The sequence below is a fragment of the Zonotrichia albicollis genome, chromosome 28 (genome assembly GCF_047830755.1).
Source record: "Zonotrichia albicollis isolate bZonAlb1 chromosome 28, bZonAlb1.hap1, whole genome shotgun sequence".
Lineage (NCBI taxonomy): Eukaryota > Metazoa > Chordata > Aves > Passeriformes > Passerellidae > Zonotrichia > Zonotrichia albicollis.
Window position 1 is genome coordinate 7408336 of NC_133846.1, and position 11304 is coordinate 7419639.

Consider the following 11304-nt stretch of genomic DNA (forward strand, 5'->3'; position numbering starts at 1 on the left):
CTTGCCGGAATCCACGTGTCGGCATGGGCGCCGCCATCTTGCCGGAAACCACGTGTCGGCATGGGCGCCGCCATCTTGCCGGAAACCACGTGTCGGTATGGGCGCCGCCATCTTGCCGGAATCCACGTGTCGGTATGGGCGCCGCCATCTTGACCGAATCCACGTGTCGGCATGGGCGCCGCCATCTTGCCGGAACCACGTGTCGGCATGGGCGCCTCCATCTTGCCGGAAACCACGTGTCTTCATCAGCGCCGCCATCTATCCGAGCCCAGAGTCTACCCCGACGCCTTAGATGCCCCTCCCCGCGACGCCGCCGGCCTCACGCGAACCGGAATATCATTCCGGCCCCCGGGGACCCGCGGAAAGCGCAAAAATCCCGGCAAAAATCGAGAAAAATGATCCGGTCATGGGGGCCGCCATCTTCCCGGAAACCACGTGTCGGCATGGGCGCCGCCATCTTGCCGGAATCCACGTGTCGGCATGGGCGCCGCCATCTTGCCGGAATCCACGTGTCGGCATGGGCGCCTCCATCTTGCCGGAAACCACGTGTCTTCATCAGCGCTGCCATCTATCCGAGCCCAGAGTCTACCCCGACGCCTTAGATGCCCCTCCCCGCGACGCCGCCGGCCTCACGCGAACCGGAATATCATTCCGGCCCCCGGGGACCCGCGGAATGCGCAAAAATCCCGGCAAAAATCGAGAAAAAAGATCCGGTCATGGGGGCCGCCATCTTCCCGGAAACCACGTGTCGGCAGGGGCGCCGCCATCTTGCCGGAATCCACGTGTCGGCATGGGCGCCGCCATCTTGCCGGAATCCACGTGTTGGCATGGGCGCCGCCATCTTGCCGGAATCCACGTGTCGGCATGGGCGCCGCCATCTTGCCGGAACCACGTGTCGGTATGGGCGCCGCCATTTTGCCGGAAACTACGTGTCGGCACGGGCGCCGCCATCTTGGATTAGGGTTAGTTATAATCGGTAATTTTAACAATTAGGGTTAATTTTAAAGCTCTTTTAGGATTATTTAAGGATTTTTTAAAGGTTCTTGGGGGATTTTTACGGGTGTTTTAGGGGCTTTTTAAAAGTAGGGCATTTTGAGTGTATTCGGAGGCTCTTTTTAGGGTTCTGTGGGGTGTTTAAGATACATTTTCTCTCTCTCTTTCTAACTTTGTTTTCCTTTCTAGCTTTAGTTTAAAAAAGCAGCAGTAGAAAAGTTATTTACGGTTAGGTTTATTTGAGTTTTTATTAGGGTTCAATGGTGTGGGATGTTTGTTCTGTTAGTAATAGAAATAGGTTTTGTTTTGATGTGCTGCGATGGGATGAGCGTGTGCTGTGTACCGGTGCTGACAAAGGTACAGTATTTTTATGGCTCTGATGTGTCGGGTTAATGAATTTATATGGTCTAATATGTCGATGAAAATAAAAATAAATATACATTTAAAAATAAATATAAAATTATAGTGGTAAACAGAAATATAGAAATCAAATAGATAAATACATAAAACTATAATATATTGTATATTATTGTAACATAACATATAAATTATAGTCTATTATATATATAAACAAAGATATATAACTATAGAATGTAAATATAAAAACAGTAAAATATATTGGAGATTTTTTTTTTTTTTAGGTTATAGGCTGGGTTTTATAATAAATGTGGTGGTGGGCTTTGCTGCAGCTGGAATTTGTATCTATTTCAGGAAGCGTCATATAGTATATCCTGCAATTTAATAGATCCCCTGCTATGTTAGTTGTAGTGGAAGAAGCTGAATGAAACCAGGACACTGAACTTTGGTGCACCAAACCCCTGCCAATAACAGGTTTTCAAATAACAAACCCACAGTTTACAACAATGGTAAAATCCCAGCCTACAAAAATACCAAACTCCCAGCCAAAAAAAAATACTAAAAACTTGGCCTACAAAAATATCGAACAAACCAGCCTATAAAAAACTGCATTTCAAAATACCAGAACAACCTAGTTTCAAAATAATAGGAAACCCAATTTCAAGGTACACAGGAGCTGAGGGCTGCGGGGCAGAGGGACCGGTTGAGGGGTAAAGGGAGAGGCCTTGAGGGCTGGACAGTCCAGTGGAGATCAGGGGTACAGGATACAGCTGTACCACCCCCTCACCCCAGCCCTAACCTCAGCCTAACCAGCTCCCCTAAAAACAGCCTTTTCCCCCAACAGCAGCACAACACAGCAACCCTAACAGCGAGACCAGAGAGCAACCCTCACACACCAGGACAATGACAGAACCCTCAGAGAACAACAGAACAACTGCGGCTAGAGAGCAACAGGTAGAGTTTGGAGACTGAGCACGTCTTTTTGAGTTTTTTTCTCAGGACTTTTAAAGGTATTTAGGGGATTTTGGAAGGGACTTCTCTGGGACTTTTTAGGGTATTGTTGGGGCTTTTTCAAAGCCATTCTGTGATTCCCTAGAATATTTTGAAGATTATGGTCAGGGTCAGAGGAAACACCCTCTGAAAAGGCAGAGTTTTAGGACTGCAGTGGAATGCTTTAGAAAGGGGTCAGCGGTGGCACAGCAGGTCAGGTCCCACACTGCCAGTCCAAAGGTTGTAAGTTTTAGACCCAGCTAAGTTGTTGTGGTCAGGGTTAGATGCTCTCAGCTTTGGTCTGGGAGAATTTCTGCACAGAAAAACTCACCCCCTGAGTTTGCTGATGCCAGTTTGCAGGAGGTGCTTGGCACTGCCAGAGCAGCCCGAGTTCTCGGTGGGGGCAGCTTTGCTCCTGGAGAAATCCTGTGCTGGCCCTCTTCCCTGTAAAACCAAACTCACCCCTGCTGCGTGTCGACGTCCATCCGCAGGAGGCACGTGGCACTCCGAGGGCAGCAAGAGTTCTTGGTGTTGGCAGCTGCGGACTGCAAGAAATTGTTCTCTGCAGTTTTGGAGGCCGAATTGCAGTTTCTGCCATGGGCACACAGAGAGGAAAGGCTGTTAATTTCCTTAGAAAGGAAAGCCTGGCACCCCATGGTTTAAGGGGCAGACAAAGGGCTGTATAGGGGAAAGAGCTCCTCACAGGACCTTTCTTCACCTCAGCCCCCACTCCAAGGTCTAGCATGCCCCCGTGTGACAAGCTGCTTTCAGAGGGTTGCCCGGGCACACCTGCACAGGGAGCTGCTAGGCCAGAGGGACTAACGGGGACGGTCGGAGCATCCAGCACGGACTAGGAAACAGCCAGACCCACCTGGGCACTGAGCATCACTTTGAGAAAACGCCAAGGGAAGAGCCCTTTTGGCCAAGGGCCAGCAACTGAGCAGGCCAGGCAGCAAGTGGGGTTCCAGGAGAGGGCTTTCAACTTTCCCCTTTTACAGTGTCAGTCCCTCTCCAAAGCCCCCAGACCCTCCAGAGCACTCCCAGAAAGGAGAGGGGTTATTAGGAGAAAAAGAGTTTATAAAAAAGGGAAAAAGCTTCATTTTCCATTAGTTTTTGTGTTCAAACTGGTAGGGACTTGGATTCCCCTGCAATTTTAATGGTCTCAGTTGAAATAATCCCTGCCTTTTCTATGCTGTTAGGGGTGTTAATTGACAGGGAGTCCTCATTCTCTATTATTTGGCAGTTTAAAAAGAAGGGGAAAATCTTGACAATGTTTCTTATGGGTTTGAATTAAGGGTAGCCACCCCTTTTTGTTGTCCTGAGGCCCAAATTGAGGGAGAAGGCCAGCTATCCCTCCATCCTAAGGGTTTGAACTGAGGGAAAAATCCTTCTTTTTTCATCACTAGAGAGATTTAAAGTGTGGAAAGCCCTTCTTTTCCCAATATTTAAGGAGAGCAAATTAAAGGGCAGAAACTATTTATTTGCCATTGTATTAGCTTCAGTAGAGGTAACTGCCCCATTTCCTCTTTTTAAGGAGTTCACTGGAAGGAAGCTCTGCCTTTTTCAGCATCTTAAGGGTTTAAAACTACATTTCAGGGCACTTCTTTCTATGCTGTAGGACCAAGTATCTCAGAGAAGGATGAGCCTCACATGCCCTTAACCCTTACACTGCCTGGGAGGCTTTTATTTTTCTTATTTTTCCTTATAATGTAGATAGCCTAAATTAGAGGTCCCAAGGAGACTTAGACTATTCATACCATTAGTATTCTTCTCCACCCAGCTTAGTCACATGGGAAATACTACTTAGTAGCCACTAAGGAATAATTACGTAAGTTAACAGCAAATTACCCAATCTATCTAGTTATGCTGCCTAAACAGAAAGTTTTATTTCTTACCAGTTTGCTGCCCTTTTGCTCCAAGCAGTTTTACAAAAAAGAAAGCAATGTTATTTTTCTGAAGAGCTTTCTTCTATAACAAGCACTTTACTCCCCTTGAATTTGAGTCAGAGAGGCCAAACAGCTGCAGCTGCTCTGAGGGCTATTATACTCGGTGGGATTTGCCCCCTCCCTTTTCGTGGGTGCCATGGGGATGAGAGGCGGGCACAATCAGGGGTATATTAACCCCAGCCTTGGCTGTGGGGCTTCATTCCCTCTCTGGGATGTGCTGGGGTAAGAGCTCTCCTCTCATTTCAGAGAAGAGGCTCTTTCAGCTCATCTCAACTTCTTTCCAGCAGGTGTTTCTGGGCATCTAAAGCATAGAGGCTTTGAAGATTCTGTGAAGTAAACAGCATGGAATACAGGGAGTATTTAGACTCATGATTTTGGCTTTTGTGTTTAGGGGTGGTAAAGTGCATTTGTAATTTCTGGCTTTGTTCTTGTTTTGTATTTTTTTTTAGGAGGAGCGCAGCATCCAGAGATTCCTGGTTGTGTCAAGTACAACACTTTTTTCAGCTTCATGTCACAAGAGGGATCTGCCCAGTGTCAAGGATGATGTCTGAGATTGAGGCATCAGGTGAGTTGAGGATTGTGATTAGGAGAGGGAATGTGAGCAGGCATACAGTTAGGAATTATTGTGGGTGGGGGGAGGTTTGAAGGTAGCAGGGTGAAAAAGGATGTTTATTTGAGGACCCCCCCTAAGGCTTCTCAGAAGCCTAGCAGAGGTATTCCCATGTCCTACAGCACACAAGGTTATCTACTGCAATCATAGGAATGCTATCCAACTTTGCCTTTCTCTAACCCAGGTGCCACTGCTAATAAAGGCCACAGCCTTGGAATCAGGGTGAAGCTGGAGCCTAAAGCAGCCAGGCACACTCAGGAGAGGGCAAGTAGCTGACTTGCTGGGATTTCTGTCTCTCTGTCTTCTCTATCTCGCTCTCTTCTTTTTCTCTCTGTTTTTTTCTCTGTCTTCTTTTCTCTCTGTTTCCCTCTGTCTTTTTTTCCCCTGTCTCTTCCTCTTCTTTTCACTCTTTTTCCTTCTCTCTATTTTTTTCAGCCTTTACTTCTCTCTCTCTTTTCTCTCTCTCTCTCTCTCTCTCTTTTCTCTCTCTCTCTCTCTTTTCTCTCTCTCACTCTCTCTCTCTCTAACTTTGTTTTCCTTTCTAGCTTTAGTTTAAAAAAGCAGCAGTAGAAACTTTCAGGCTCCCGGGGAGTAAAGGAAAAAAATAAAAAATTTAAAAATACAAAACAAACCCTTTATTCCCCGGGAGCCTGAAATTTTCTACTGCTGCACCGGACATATAGTTTTTATTCTTTTTACTATATACATTATATAGGAACCCCACCCTCTCCTAATCAGGACCCCCAGCTGACACCAATCAAGCCTAATCAGCACCCCCAGCTGACACCAATCAAGCCTAATCAGTACCCCCAGCTGACAGCAATCAAGCCTAATCAGTACCCCCAGCTGATACCAATCAAGCCTAATCAGTACCCCCAGCTGACACCCCCCCAGCTGACACCAATCAAGCCTAATCAGTACCCCCAGCTGACACCCCCCCAGCTGACACCAATCAAGCCTAATCAGTACCCCCAGCTGACACCAATCAAGCCTAATCAGTACCCCCAGATGACACACCCCCAGCTGACACCAATCAAGCCTAATCAGTACCCCCAGCTGACACCAATCAAGCCTAATCAGTACCCCCAGCTGATACCAATCAAGCCTAATCAGTACCCCCAGCTGACACCCCCCCAGCTGACACCAATCAAGCCTAATCAGTACCCCCAGCTGACACCAATCAAGCCTAATCAGTACCCCCAGCTGACACACCCCCAGCTGACACCAATCAAGCCTAATCAGTACCCCCAGCTGACACCAATCAAGCCTAATCAGTACCCCCAGATGACACACCCCCAGCTGACACCAATCAAGCCTAATCAGTACCCCCAGCTGACACCAATCAAGCCTAATCAATACCCCCAGCTGATACCAATCAAGCCTAATCAGTACCCCCAGCTGACACACCCCCAGCTGACACCAATCAAGCCTAATCAGTGCCCACAGCTGACACCCCCCCAGCTGACACCAATCAAGCCTAATCAGTACCCCCAGCTGACACCAATCAAGCCTAATCAGTCTCACCTACCACTAGACAGCACCCCTATACCCAAGCACCGACCCTGTCACCAAGCCCCGCCCCTGGGTCCCCCCCCCCCCCTTCCCCAAACCACAGCCCCCTCCCTAGCCAAGCCCGCGCCGCCCCGGCCCTAGCCGCCCCCAGGGACCGCCTCCCACCGGCCACCGCCGCCCCTAGGCGCCCCAGTCCCCGGACACCGCCCCCCCCGTCGCCAAGCCCCCGCCCCCTAACACCACCCCCGGTACCCAAGCGCCCCGCCCCCGGGCCCCGCCCCGCCCCCGGGCGCCGACGCCACGCCCCCGGGCACCGCCCCCCCATCGCCGTGCCCCCGCCCCCGGGCGCCACCTCCCCTACCCGAGCCCCCGCCCCCGTGCGCCGCCCCTCCGTCGCCGGGCCGCCGCGGCCAGAAGCCGCCCCCACGGCTCAGAAGCCCCTCCCCGCGACGCCGCCGGCCGCACGGGAACCGGAATAACACTCCGGCCACGGGGGACAGGAGGAAAGCGCAAAAAACCCGGCAAAAATAGAGAAAAAACAATCCGGTCATGGCGGCCGCCATGTTGCCGGAAGTGACGTAATTCGGATAGCGCCGCCATCTTGTCCCCGTACCACGTGTCGGCATGGGCGCCGCCATCTTGCCGAAAACCACGTGTCGGCATGGGGGCCGCCATCTTGCCGGAAACCACGTGTCGGCATGGGCGCCGCCATCTTGCCGGAAACCACGTGTCGGCATGGGCGCCGCCATCTTGCCGGAAACCACGTGTCGACATGGGCGCCGCCATCTTGCCGGAAACCACGTGTCGGCATGGGCGCAGCCATCTTGCCGGAAACCACGTGTCGGCATGGGCGCCGCCATCTTGCCGGAAACCACGTGTCAGCATGGGCGCCGCCATCTTGCCAGAAACCACGTGTCCTCATGGGCGCCGCCATCTTGCCGGAAAACACCCCTGGGCGCTGCCATTTTGCCGGAAACCACGTGATATTATGGGCGCAGCCATTTTGCTCTAAGTCACGTGACCACCGCCATCTTAGAAAACAATCACGTGACGACGTGCGGGCCGCCATCTTGGATTAGGGTGAGTTTTAATCGGTAATTTTAACAATTAGGGATAATTTTAAAGGGGTAATTTTAAGGGTTACAGTTTATTTTAACATTAATTAGGTTTGGGATGGGGTTTAGGGTTCGGGGTGGGGTCCGGGATCGGGTATTGCCCTCGGGTGACGGTTGGGGGCCGGGTTTAGCGTTCTGGGGGGGTTCCGAATCAGGTTTAGGCCTCGGGTGAGGGTGAGGCCTCAGGCAAGGGGTGAGGGTTTGGGGTTTAGGGGTTTAGGGGTTTAGGGGTTTGGGGGTTTAGGGGTTTAGGGTTAGGGTTAGGGTTAGGGTTAGGGTTAGGGTTAGGGTTAGGGTTAGGGTTAGGGTTAGGGTTAGGGTTAGGGTTAGGGTTAGGGTTAGGGTTAGGGTTAGGGTTAGGGTTAGGGTTAGGGTTAGGGTTAGGGTTAGGGTTTAGGGTTAGGGTTAGGGTTAGGGTTAGGGTTAGGGTTAGGGTTAGGGTTAGGGTTAGGGTTAGGGTTAGGGTTTGGGTTAGGGTTTGGGTTAGGGTTAGGGTTAGGGTTAGGGTTAGGGTTAGGGTTAGGGTTAGGGTTAGGGTTAGGGTTAGGGTTAGGGTTAGGGTTAGGGTTAGGGTTAGGGTTAGGGTTAGGGTTAGGGTTAGGGTTAGGGTTAGGGTTAGGGTTAGGGTTAGGGTTAGGGTTAGGGTTAGGGTTAGGGTTAGGGTTAGGGTTAGGGTTAGGGTTAGGGTTAGGGTTAGGGTTAGGGTTAGGGTTAGGGTTAGGGTTAGGGTTAGGGTTAGGGTTAGGGTTAGGGTTAGGGTTAGGGTTAGGGTTAGGGTTAGGGTTAGGGTTAGGGTTAGGGTTAGGGTTAGGGTTAGGGTTAGGGTTAGGGTTAGGGTTAGGGTTAGGGTTAGGGTTAGGGTTAGGGTTAGGGTTAGGGTTAGGGTTAGGGTTAGGGTTAGGGTTAGGGTTAGGGTTAGGGTTAGGGTTAGGGTTAGGGTTAGGGTTAGGGTTAGGGTTAGGGTTAGGGTTAGGGTTAGGGTTAGGGTTAGGGTTAGGGTTAGGGTTAGGGTTAGGGTTAGGGTTAGGGTTAGGGTTAGGGTTAGGGTTAGGGTTAGGGTTAGGGTTAGGGTTAGGGTTAGGGTTAGGGTTAGGGTTAGGGTTAGGGTTAGGGTTAGGGTTAGGGTTAGGGTTAGGGTTAGGGTTAGGGTTAGGGTTAGGGTTAGGGTTAGGGTTAGGGTTAGGGTTAGGGTTAGGGTTAGGGTTAGGGTTAGGGTTAGGGTTAGGGTTAGGGTTAGGGTTAGGGTTAGGGTTAGGGTTAGGGTTAGGGTTAGGGTTAGGGTTAGGGTTAGGGTTAGGGTTAGGGTTAGGGTTAGGGTTAGGGTTAGGGTTAGGGTTAGGGTTAGGGTTAGGGTTAGGGTTAGGGTTAGGGTTAGGGTTAGGGTTAGGGTTAGGGTTAGGGTTAGGGTTAGGGTTAGGGTTAGGGTTAGGGTTAGGGTTAGGGTTAGGGTTAGGGTTAGGGTTAGGGTTAGGGTTAGGGTTAGGGTTAGGGTTAGGGTTAGGGTTAGGGTTAGGGTTAGGGTTAGGGTTAGGGTTAGGGTTAGGGTTAGGGTTAGGGTTAGGGTTAGGGTTAGGGTTAGGGTTAGGGTTAGGGTTAGGGTTAGGGTTAGGGTTAGGGTTAGGGTTAGGGTTAGGGTTAGGGTTAGGGTTAGGGTTAGGGTTAGGGTTAGGGTTAGGGTTAGGGTTAGGGTTAGGGTTAGGGTTAGGGTTAGGGTTAGGGTTAGGGTTAGGGTTAGGGTTAGGGTTAGGGTTAGGGTTAGGGTTAGGGTTAGGGTTAGGGTTAGGGTTAGGGTTAGGGTTAGGGTTAGGGTTAGGGTTAGGGTTAGGGTTAGGGTTAGGGTTAGGGTTAGGGTTAGGGTTAGGGTTAGGGTTAGGGTTAGGGTTAGGGTTAGGGTTAGGGTTAGGGTTAGGGTTAGGGTTAGGGTTAGGGTTAGGGTTAGGGTTAGGGTTAGGGTTAGGGTTAGGGTTAGGGTTAGGGTTAGGGTTAGGGTTAGGGTTAGGGTTAGGGTTAGGGTTAGGGTTAGGGTTAGGGTTAGGGTTAGGGTTAGGGTTAGGGTTAGGGTTAGGGTTAGGGTTAGGGTTAGGGTTAGGGTTAGGGTTAGGGTTAGGGTTAGGGTTAGGGTTAGGGTTAGGGTTAGGGTTAGGGTTAGGGTTAGGGTTAGGGTTAGGGTTAGGGTTAGGGTTAGGGTTAGGGTTAGGGTTAGGGTTAGGGTTAGGGTTAGGGTTAGGGTTAGGGTTAGGGTTAGGGTTAGGGTTAGGGTTAGGGTTAGGGTTAGGGTTAGGGTTAGGGTTAGGGTTAGGGTTAGGGTTAGGGTTAGGGTTAGGGTTAGGGTTAGGGTTAGGGTTAGGGTTAGGGTTAGGGTTAGGGTTAGGGTTAGGGTTAGGGTTAGGGTTAGGGTTAGGGTTAGGGTTAGGGTTAGGGTTAGGGTTAGGGTTAGGGTTAGGGTTAGGGTTAGGGTTAGGGTTAGGGTTAGGGTTAGGGTTAGGGTTAGGGTTAGGGTTAGGGTTAGGGTTAGGGTTAGGGTTAGGGTTAGGGTTAGGGTTAGGGTTAGGGTTAGGGTTAGGGTTAGGGTTAGGGTTAGGGTTAGGGTTAGGGTTAGGGTTAGGGTTAGGGTTAGGGTTAGGGTTAGGGTTAGGGTTAGGGTTAGGGTTAGGGTTAGGGTTAGGGTTAGGGTTAGGGTTAGGGTTAGGGTTAGGGTTAGGGTTAGGGTTAGGGTTAGGGTTAGGGTTAGGGTTAGGGTTAGGGTTAGGGTTAGGGTTAGGGTTAGGGTTAGGGTTAGGGTTAGGGTTAGGGTTAGGGTTAGGGTTAGGGTTAGGGTTAGGGTTAGGGTTAGGGTTAGGGTTAGGGTTAGGGTTAGGGTTAGGGTTAGGGTTAGGGTTAGGGTTAGGGTTAGGGTTAGGGTTAGGGTTAGGGTTAGGGTTAGGGTTAGGGTTAGGGTTAGGGTTAGGGTTAGGGTTAGGGTTAGGGTTAGGGTTAGGGTTAGGGTTAGGGTTAGGGTTAGGGTTAGGGTTAGGGTTAGGGTTAGGGTTAGGGTTAGGGTTAGGGTTAGGGTTAGGGTTAGGGTTAGGGTTAGGGTTAGGGTTAGGGTTAGGGTTAGGGTTAGGGTTAGGGTTAGGGTTAGGGTTAGGGTTAGGGTTAGGGTTAGGGTTAGGGTTAGGGTTAGGGTTAGGGTTAGGGTTAGGGTTAGGGTTAGGGTTAGGGTTAGGGTTAGGGTTAGGGTTAGGGTTAGGGTTAGGGTTAGGGTTAGGGTTAGGGTTAGGGTTAGGGTTAGGGTTAGGGTTAGGGTTAGGGTTAGGGTTAGGGTTAGGGTTAGGGTTAGGGTTAGGGTTAGGGTTAGGGTTAGGGTTAGGGTTAGGGTTAGGGTTAGGGTTAGGGTTAGGGTTAGGGTTAGGGTTAGGGTTAGGGTTAGGGTTAGGGTTAGGGTTAGGGTTAGGGTTAGGGTTAGGGTTAGGGTTAGGGTTAGGGTTAGGGTTAGGGTTAGGGTTAGGGTTAGGGTTAGGGTTAGGGTTAGGGTTAGGGTTAGGGTTAGGGTTAGGGTTAGGGTTAGGGTTAGGGTTAGGGTTAGGGTTAGGGTTAGGGTTAGGGTTAGGGTTAGGGTTAGGGTTAGGGTTAGGGTTAGGGTTAGGGTTAGGGTTAGGGTTAGGGTTAGGGTTAGGGTTAGGGTTAGGGTTAGGGTTAGGGTTAGGGTTAGGGTTAGGGTTAGGGTTAGGGTTAGGGTTAGGGTTAGGGTTAGGGTTAGGGTTAGGGTTAGGGTTAGGGTTAGGGTTAGGGTTAGGGTTAG

At 50.5% G+C, this 11304-nt stretch overlaps 1 long non-coding RNA gene across 1 annotated transcript; it reads left to right on the top strand.

The window, feature by feature from the left end:
• Nucleotides 1–3778: 3778 nt before the first annotated feature.
• LOC141725280 (uncharacterized) lies at nucleotides 3779–5762 on the top strand. Its single transcript, XR_012577147.1, has 3 exons — nucleotides 3779–4642; nucleotides 4736–4851; nucleotides 5081–5762. It is a non-coding gene; the product is annotated as an uncharacterized LOC141725280 (long non-coding RNA).
• The last annotated feature ends 5542 nt before the right edge of the window (nucleotides 5763–11304 follow it).